We start from the raw sequence: 10,880 nt of genomic DNA, 5'->3' as shown, positions 1-10,880 counted from the left end.
TCTTCCTTTTCTTTTTTAGTCTTTGTTTTGCAAATTGAGGCTTTAAACTTTCTTAAAAATTGCACTTTTAGAAAATGACCAAAACACTTGGTGTATTTCGGAGACTAAAGTATATATAACTGTAATATTTAAGAATAGGTGAAGATAATGTGACTGCATTTTGTTTTCTAGACTAGGAGAGCTGGAGATCAACTTTGGCAGTGCCTAGAAGTGTTAAGAATCTCACCATTAACAGCTCAGCAATTTGCACATTAGACAAATAATTTGCAGTGCTCTGACTGAATGATAGAAGAACAGTGACCTTGCACATGTTCGTGCTGCTCTGATGTTGCATTTTATCTTCACATGAGCAGATTTTTCTTGTTGAGGTGTTAAAATATGTTCTCAGGAAAGAAACTGTATAAATATTCATAGAATGAGGACAATTTTAGTTTTAGATATGTTCATCTCTGCTATGTAAGGGAGTAACTAAATTTAATTAAAAAAAAGACAAACTTAATAGTTTAACTAGAAACACTCATAATATTACTACTTTATAAAAGGCACTATTATAATGAAGTGGCTTTAAATTGCTGAACGGATAGATTGGGAAGCTTGTTTATTTTAATGGTCAAATAGCGGTATGCTTAATTTCATTTTATTTCCAGAATATACTGCAATATTTGACTGAAGGAAAACCTTTTACATTAGTGTGATATGGTCTTCTAAGTAGGCAGCCCATACTGTCTGGCACTTTTACATGTAAGTGGCTGAAAGGCTTGAATCGCAAACAAGAAATCTGAATAGTTAAACTGAAAAGAGGAGATATGACCCATCTGTTTTTCAGATGCTCCTTTTCTCTTCCTCTGTCTTTCCTGTGGGATCTCAAACTTGGGAATTTAGGTTCATCATGAGTCCCCATGTGAACTCAAGTAGAAGGTGACTTTTTCTATTGTTACTGTGTTAAATGCCTTGGAAAAAAGCTACGTCCTATTCCACCTGTAAAATCGTGATTTATCAAATTGAAGGTTGGACTTCGGTAGCTGGATGCTGTTATGCACATCTCCATTGAGAAAATCTGAGAGATTTTCATATTAATAATAGGAGAATGTTGAACTCAAATGTTTTCCAGTATTTACACTGGTTTTTGCATGCTATTAAGTTTTATATAACTTAGCAACACAAAACATCTACCTAATTTATAAAGTCTGTATTCAAACTGACCTTTTTTGTTAGGTTCAAGGTGTACTTCTCAATTTCTTACCTAAGTTTTCCATTAGAAATGAAAGCTAGTGTGCGCTGTTCTGAAGGCAGTTCCCCACCAGTGGGTAGCCCGCTGATCCAAGCGGGCATGTGCCAGCAGGAGGCTCATCTCGATTGCAGGACATCTTCATTCAGGTGTGGAAGATGAATTGGGACCTGAATAGATCATCCATAACGAAAACTTGTTTGGTACCTCATGTTTGAGCTACTATTGTATGTGCAGTGTATTTTATGTTGGTTTTTACCCATAGTCTTGTGTATCTGTCTCCAGCACGTAGGCACGTAACTTCTCAGCAGCAGTGCCCCTAACCTGCTCTGTCTTCTGGGCTGCTGTCTTCTCCTAGGCACTTTTTCAGGTTTGTAATGAATGAGCCTTACACTGGAGTTTAACTATAGATGATTTGCACTTAGGAAGAGATAGTCTTGAATAAGCCTTGTTATTCTTTAAGAGCCATTCAGTTAAACCAGTTTATTGCAGATCTGTTAGAGCAGAAGGGAGGTGTCTATGCTAAAACGTACAGGTGAGTGAACTGGCTGCCGGTTTCAACATTGGTTACAGTTCTCCTGACCCATCATAATGCCTTTCATTTACAAGCAAGGCAAAACTCACATTTTCCACTTGCTTTCCTACTGAAAACTTTTTGCATCTGGTGAGATGACTTTCACACCATTCAGGCATTAGATGTCAGTCTCCTTTTAAGAGTAAAAAAAATCAGAATATTTGAAGATCATTGGGTTGTGTGTGAAATTAAAATGCTTTTTTTATTTTCCCAAAAGAATAATACTATAATACTGTACTCACAGCAGCATAGCTAGACTATAGCCTGTGGGTCCTGACCTACATTTTTTACTCCATGGAGCGTGAAATACCTTGCTATATGTGATGCAAAATCACTGTATGATTATAAATTGTATTGTTCTGGTACTCAGGATGAAACAGTGACAGATCTAGCTAATCTTTGTAATAAAGAATTTTTATATTGTACAACAAAATTAATGTTTCTTTTTTTCTTTGCTTTCTCACTCATTTGCTTTTCCTTCTTTTTAATTGATGTGCTTTCTTAATAAACTGACTTGATGTCTCAGTATTTGTGCTACTGTAAATACATGGGAAACACTAGTTTCTCCTGCACTTACCGTGATCCATTGAGGATTGTGATGGGTGCTTCCCACTTAATTTGAGCAAAAATAAATGCTCAAAATTTCAGTATCGTGGAACATCAAATCTCTTCTGCCTTTTTTTTTCCACCACTGTAATTAAATCTTTTTCCCCCACCTCAGTGCATTGAAATCATTTTAGTTGTACAGTAAATGAAGGCTTCATCTGTTTCTTATTTTTCCTGACAGTTTTTTTTTTTTTCTCTTCTAAATGGGTTAATTCCCTTACCAGTGAGTTTGTCTGCTGTGTATCAGGTTAAGGTGTTCTGGTCATGAAGAGGATAGAGAGGTTAGTTTTTCTTGCCCTTCTTTGGATCCCAGAATTGCAAGAAAAATAAGCTTCAAGCAATAAATTCAAGAAATATGGGAAATCTTAACTGGTATTGTGTGAATTTTTACTGAAATGCTTGCCATTTTTGATCTCTTGTCTTTAAATTGAAGCCATTTGCAGGCATAGGAGTATAAATTCTCATAAGTGTGTCCTTACTCTGTGAATGAAGTGCCCCAGTCAGAAATGAGACTTATGCGAGAAGTGACTTACAGTGTAGCACTAAATACAGTGCCATAGCATGGCAGTGAATTTACCCCAAATTGCAAAATACATAATGTTTGATGATATGTTATTAATGTGGTTAATAGTTGAAATATGGTAAGGGGGGAGGGGGGCAAAGAGCTCTAAGCCTGATGAAAATAAAAAATATTTTCAGTAGGTCCTTGGAGAACATTTTTGCAAAATTGGCTAAAGAGGTAGAAACTGCAGTATTTACTGTTGGCCACATAATTCTAGACTTCTTGCATTTTAAAGCAGTGAGAAAATTTCCAAAGGAATCTTGAAGATAGGAAGGTGAAATTTTGTGCAGCTTCTATTTTTGTTACCTTGAACTGGTAACGTTACAGGAAATGTTGCAACAGTCACTGAGTTTCTCAAAAGTAGGCCAGAAACAGCAGGTGGTTTAAGTTGTTTAAGACTTTATCTTTGTCCAAAATCCCACTTTAGAGAATTCCTGACAGATTTTGCATGTATTATCTTTTCTTTCTTAGTCATGATGTGGATAAAGAGGACAGCACAGCCATAGAGTATGTATTTTTTCCACTACTTCTCCTTGCAGACAGATTTACGTGAGTGGGCTCTTTGGGAAGGGATGAACACCTCTTCAAAGCCTCCAGGTTGTCTGCTGGGGTATTTAGGGCCTTCTGGGGATTTGATACAGCCCTGAAGCAATCTTCTAGGTTGTGTGGGATGTCTGATTTGATGAAACCAGGAGAATATAGGCTGTCCTTCCGAATTCTATCTGAAGTGCCAAACTGACAATATCTCAGCACCTCACGATCAATAGTGTTGTCCTTTTTATTCTAGTGAAAACATGTTTTGTGTTAGGCATAGATATATCTAAATTAATTAACTGAATAGATCAACTGATCTTAAAATGGTATAATAATGTTTATGAAAACAACTACACTCAATTTTGACTGATTGTTCAATATATTTGGACAGATTTTTAGCTTCCCTGAATTGGCTTTGCTCCACTGAATTCATTAGAACTACTTTGATTTACGCTGAGCTGTTGTCTCAGTAGCTCTTTTTTTTTTATCTTGACTCTTGTTTGCAATTCTTTTTTAGTAAAGTATTCACTGTGCTGACAGAAAACAGCTTCATAGGAATGTGAAATTTCCAGTACATGTAGTTTGCACAGGCAGTTAAATGACTTATGACTGCAAGTCTTATTGAAATCATTGGCACTTGTTTCTAATAATTTAGGAACTGTAACCCCCCACCCCACACCAAAAAACAACAACAACAACAAAACTTTTAAAATCAAGATATCCAGGCTTTATTGTTATTATTATTGGACAGTAATATGATGTATATAATCCATATTGTAAACAGGCTTCAAGACCAAGATGCCCTTGATTGAAATCACTCTTTTATTCCTTGTATGTGACTTTGGAATTGAGAATTATTTGATGATCTAGGCTCTACACTGATGAATATTCAGTGCTACACTATTGAGATGTGCGCATGGGTGTTCTGTAGTTTCATTATATTGTGTAGAGGGGCCTTTTATTCTTAAACAGGAAAAATAATACCTAGTGATAGGAATTGACTGCACATCTTTAATTTAAGAGTTTAACTGCTATTGGAGGGTAATGTATCGTCCTTTCCATGCTAAAATTAAGATGTATCTGCTGTTCTTTAAGCTAAAGAACAGTGGAAAAACAGCAGGTCATTCAGCTATACTCTAACAATAATTTTGAAAACTAACGTACATACATGTCATATATACTATTTGTGCCAAAAAAGTCATAGACATAAAGTTATATAAAAAAAAAACCTTGAATCTCTTAAGAGTTGCACGCAGAGGTTTTCAATGCACTGTGCAATCAATTTTTCAATTTCCTTCAAACTTATCCCCTTTACAAAAAAAAATTAAAAAAAAAAATGAGGAGTGTCACTAAATGAGACTGCCATGAGCAGATGTCATAGCTGTGCATAAGTAGGTGTGATTTTGCTCCATTTTCCAGACTCTTCCTCTGTTGGAAGCAAATTTGCTACTTCCAACAGTACAGTCAGGCTCTGTGAAATGACTCTAACATTGATCTCAGCTATTGTTTTCTATCTTAGATAGGCATTCCTGATGCAGAAATGAAAGCCAAAATGAAAAAATATGTATATAACTTTCCAAAAAATATATTGCAAATGTGTGTTTGTATTTTTTTATCAAAGTAAAATACCAAAGGATTTCTGCTTTGTTCAAAGCTAATTTTTCTTGGTCATCAGTTTGTTTGAAAAGTTAATGGGTGCATATGAAATTCCACAAGAATGCTGAGTTCATACAAAAATCAGGAAGAAAATTTTATCTGATTTGCAAATCTGGCTTTTTGATTTAATGCCACCAATAAATAACTAAAGTCTGTTTTGTCTAATAAGCCCTTTGGCAGGATCTGTAGTAATAAAAGTTAGAAGTGCTGGAGACAGACTAAGAAATAGTTTGTGACAGAGTAAATTGTAATACATGTGATGGCTTTGAATATGAATTTGCAAAGTACACAATCTCTTTCACATTTGTGCCTTCAGAGAGAGTTGAAGATGTTAACAAAGGCATTCAGCACATCAGGAGATAAGGCTCTTGAACTGTACATTTTAAAATTATGAATAAATTTTCAAGAAAACATACTCTTTCGTAAATTGCATCTGCAAGAAAGATCTGAAAGTAGCCAGAGATGTTTTGTTGACAGAATGGTTTGAATCATTTGACAGATTTTTTTTTAATCAACAGAATCAAATTAATTTTGTTTTGTATCTAAGTCCTGCCTGACAGGATATAGTCAAAGAAAGAGAAAAACACTCTGGGTATAAAAATGTGTCAATTAGAAGACAGGAGCATTGAAGTCTCTGTAACAAATTGTTCATTAAAGGGTAAGAAGCAAGTTTCCAATGTAGATAGCTTCATTAAAGACACTTTTTGTTTTGATGAAATTATTTCTTTTTTATTTTTTATTTTTTATTGAGAAATGTTGACAGCTATGTCAACAAGAAGAAATCTTTTCTGTGCTCTTACTAGTTTCAGATGCTTCATTTTCCCAGTACTAGTGAAAGCTAGGCAAAATTCTAGGGCAGATGCTGGGGAAATGATTTGATGTTTTGATCATTCCTTTTCAATTGCAAGAAAGCCATTTCTTTGGTCTTTTTTTCTTTAGGATTAAGTGCTTAGGAAAAAAAATACAGCAACACTTCTGATGGTAGACACTTTATAGGCAAAAAAACAAAAAGCACAACCAACAACTTGAATGTTATAATGTTTTTTATCCGATGAGTCAAAGTACTTTGGGAAGAAACTGGATTTGCTAAGCAGCATCCATCAGTGTGAGCCACCAAGACATTTACTGGCCTTGCAGAATGGAGCTCTCATATATAAAAGTACAATGAAGACATTAAAATTTCTGTAAACACACTGAATCAGATTCTTGTGGAAACTGGCTTTGTATTACGCCAGGTCCTGTAATTAAGTTGTGGGTGAGTTACAGCACTGTCTCCAGAATCAGAATTGATTTACCGTATTCAATAAAGCAAAATTTCTAAGGAAGCTTAGCAATGAAGTGCCATTATTATTACTGTTATTATTATTCCTATTGTTTTATTATGTAATAGCCAGCCTTTTCGTCTCTACCCTCCAGACAATCTGTTGGCCCTCCTCTTCTCTGGCTTTTTATGGGATTACTTTCAGAGGCGCAGGTCAGTGGGGAGGCGGTGGGCAGCGTTCCTCTGCCTGTCCTGAGAGTTGGAGCTTGCTGAGAGTTTGGAGCCGGGGTCTGGGTAGAACTGATACTTTTTTAACCTTCTCATTAAGATACACTAGTGGTTACTATCTTTTTTTTGGCTGTATTTTCTGCAGTATTTTGGAAAGCTGACATTTCAGATAGCTTTAGATCTACTGAATTATATTCTGTGTTGAATTTGCCTTCTGCGGAAATAACTCAGCATTTGCAGCATTCTAGAATTAAAGTTTATCAGTACTTTGTTATATTTTATAGACTCTGTCATTTGTTTCTAAGGATTTAAGTACCTAGCGCTGTGATGGATGGGTGTTGTCCATCACTAGCTCACACAAATTAATTTTTGTGAGCAATTTTTTTCACTTCAACAGTCCTGGAAATGAGCATGTAGATTGCTTCTGTGTAAACTAATTGGAGTCTTGATCATAGACGATATCAAAATAAGTCTATCTTTCCTTACCAGAGATTACTAAAACAAGTCCTCCTCAGGTACTACACAGAGGTGAACAGTGGTTCATGTGTTTGTTCAACAGTGGCAACAGAATAAACCAGCAATTTATTCACTTTGTGTTCTGATATATAATGTAAAGTTCTGAAGTAAATCTGAATTCTTAATCTATTTGTCTGCCAAGAAACATTCGTCTACAAATGAATGGGATCTGCAGTGACCACAGGATGAGTATTTATGTCAAACTGTAGCAGGAAAGGGTGTCAGCTATAAATGTGAAATCCTTCTGCAAGAAAAAAAAAAAAATCTAGGGGGAAATGTCCAAGAAAAGCTACTGCTAAGCTATGCAGAAGTGGGCTGATAAGACTTAAAGCAAAGTCACTGGAACTCAGTTAAACTCATGAAAAAGGCTGTATCTGCTAGAACTAAGATTAACCTCAATTAATATATACCGAGTTTACCTTTTGATTAAAAGAAATGGAAGGTATGAAAGTCTCATGATGACTGTCTGTAAATGATGAGTCTAGAATAAAAGTGAAGACTTCAGTAATATTTTAAAGCAGCTAAAATAATCTTTCTCCTGGAAGTATGCAGAAGTTTGCTGCCAAGTGTAATCATATCCAGAAATATAAATGAAGTTTGTTCTTTAATAATTGAATTAGTTGGTTTGTTGTTGTTTTTGTTTGCTTGTTTTCTTTGTTTGCATATTTGAGAGAGACCTGCTTAAAAGCATGCAGCTCTCTGACATATCCGATAGGCAGATGGGGCTAGGCTTCACAAGCTCTGGAGAAAGTCTTTGAATAAATTCAAATTGAAAAAAAAATAATAAAACAAAACAAAAAAGCCAACCCACAACATTCAGCCAAAGCTAAAAGTGTGGAGGTTACCAATCCATTAAGCACCTTCAGCCTATGTCTGAAATGACTTGCCTGAGCTTTACAAAGTAGCTGTATTCTAGTCTTGTTAGCAGTAGTGAGAATAAGTAATTTATGCATAGGCACATCTTTGCTGCGGTGTGGACTAAATCTGTCTATCTTTCAAAGTTTCCTTGAAATTATGTTTGCACTTTATGTGATATCCATCCTGAGTAGCAGTAGTGATCATGTGCAGTGACAAATGCTGATACCTTCAGGAAAACCACTTTTTTTTCATTATGACGACAATGTTATTAGTACATGAGAAATATTAGACTTAATTCTTTTGCCACATGGCAAGACTGTTAATCTCACAGGCATACAAGCACTTAGTTATATGTATTTGATTGTGAATAGCAAAAAACTGTGTTATGCATGTGACTGTTGAAGGAATTGGCCCATGTCTGGGTTGAAGTTTCAGAGTTTGAGTGTTCAGTGCATGGTTACAAACCCGTTCAGAATCTGCTACGGACAAGAGTGACAGCAAAGTTTTATGACTCAATTTCTTCTCAAAGTAGCCAATAGCTAGGGCTATTCTTGCCTCTGTGTGTGATAATCTGGTATTGTTAATGTCCTATTTCTACATATATATTTTCAGTTGTAGTAGGAATGATACAGCAACTACTTTGCGAATTCTATCTACACTTCTTATGATACCTTCTACCTGACAAATCGTAACAACAGTAATATTTTATTTGTGGAGGAAGGGGGAGGGAAGGAAGAGGACAAAAGTAGAATTTGGAAAAATAAGGGCATAATCATTTTGAACCAAGGGTACACATGACTATGAGAGATTTCTCCATGACTTTTTATTATATATTTAGCATTAATTACTATTGGTTCATAGTTGAAATACCAGTCTTATAGAAATACTACCTTGAAGTAGTGAAACAAATGCTTGCACTGCAGATAAATGCAGCCACCCTCTATATAACATAAGCCACTGTCAGTGAATTAAATTTCTAATTTTAACTTAATACTATTTAAGTTTTTCTTTATTCTATATTCAGTAACTAGGTACTAGTTTCTAATACTTACCAGGTGTCAGCAAAGCAAGAGACTGTTTCACTGGATATCCATGTACTTCATCATTGTTTCAGTAGTTACTAGCATTTGCTTTGTATTGCTAGTGTTCTCTTCGTTTCCTAATACATGAAGGTCATTAATATTTTCACCCTGATGATAATGAACTAGATAAATGGATTAACAAGCAAATATCTCTCATTACTCTGTAATACGTTGATAAGAGAAAAGAAATGCAGGAATGTACTGTAAATCTTCCTACACTATGAGAGTTAATTAATAGGAAACAGAGGTTTATATTTCCTGAAGTATAAGCATCTTTCAGCTGAGAGAAACCCTGATGACTCCTTCCAAATTTACAGCTTAAAACCATATGATCAAAGAAATGCATTTTTGGATGGACACGGTCTCTGGAACTGCAAAATTTCGTGGTCTCCAAAAATTTTAATTCAGTGTTTGTTTATAGGCTAGGGTATTGTATTGCTATTTTCAAGTTCCTGCTTAAAGGAGATTATGGGAGGAAGTTTGTGTAATCAGATAACCACTATTTCAGAAAAATGTTTTACATTATAATGTTTTTCTGAGCTAGGTAACAGTAAGGGAAAGACACCTAAAAAGTGCAGCTTGCATCAGGTAAAAAAAATCTCAAATGTTTCCCACAGCTACAAGACTAAATCGATGATAAATGCCACCATGAAATCTCCTATTCCGACTTTTATGTGCAAGTGTGCTGTGACAATTGTTTATGGAGCCAGGCTGATAAAGCCTGTTGACGTCAAGGGTACGCTGAATCTTCACATCCCAGTGCCCATCCTGGGCTGCACGTTAGTTTTCATGTATACTGGCCCAGAAGCCTCTTTATACTTTTAAATAAAAACAACAAAAAGCACCTCTTTGGAGTAGCATTTCTAATAAAACTTAAAATTCACATTCAATTTTGAAACAGAAAAACATGTTTCTTATGACTTTATGCTAAAACAAGTTCATGTTCTTAATGTTGGCTTTTTACCCTCTTTGATAGAAATCAGTCCTACAATAAATAAAAGGTATATTGCTGTAAACATACCTGTTTATCAAGACATACTATACCTGACTGGATGAACAGAATTCAGAGAAGCTTTCTTACAAGTCTGGTGAGATCTGTTATTGTTCTCCTCGTCACAATTCAAATTATTACCCGTTTCCCATATTGTCTGACACGTGAGGGGAGGTGCTCATGACATTTCCCAAGATTTTCATTGTTGATTCACACTTTCTGACTTAAAATACCATTTTTCTCCAAACTATTATTTTTAGTTTTATGTATTTTCTGGCATATTATAGTGTTTATAATTGTCTATGGAGTGTTTAACTTTACTTGTAATGAAGTATAAAACTTAATCCCTTGACATTAAATTAAATCCATTTATTCTCCTGACATCAGGCCATACTCGGGATTGGTGAAGCATCAGGATAGTCTTTGCAGCATTTCTGGACTCTGATTTGTCTAGTCTGCTGAACTATCGACTATATTCATTTTAACATGTTATGTGCATTAGAAAATCAATGTGGCAGAGCAGATGGAAGCTTTTAAACTAGTCTGACCTCTATGACCAGGATGTTTAGTTTTGGAATATTCTGTTCTGAGATAAAAAGGAATGTGGCTAGTGGACAACCTTGGCTTATGCAAGTATCTGTTTATATTTTTATAATTATTTTACATATACATTTACGTTATATTATCTATTAGAAAGGTCTTTACTTTGATTAGGGTCTTTAGTGGAAAATGACTTGTCCATTACTAACAGAAGGTTGTTTTTTTTTTCTTTCTCAGATTTCAT

Source organism: Anser brachyrhynchus (assembly GCF_964034855.1).
Source record: "Anser brachyrhynchus genome assembly, chromosome: 13".
Classification (NCBI taxonomy): Eukaryota; Metazoa; Chordata; class Aves; order Anseriformes; family Anatidae; genus Anser; species Anser brachyrhynchus.
This window is presented reverse-complemented; position numbering follows the sequence as displayed.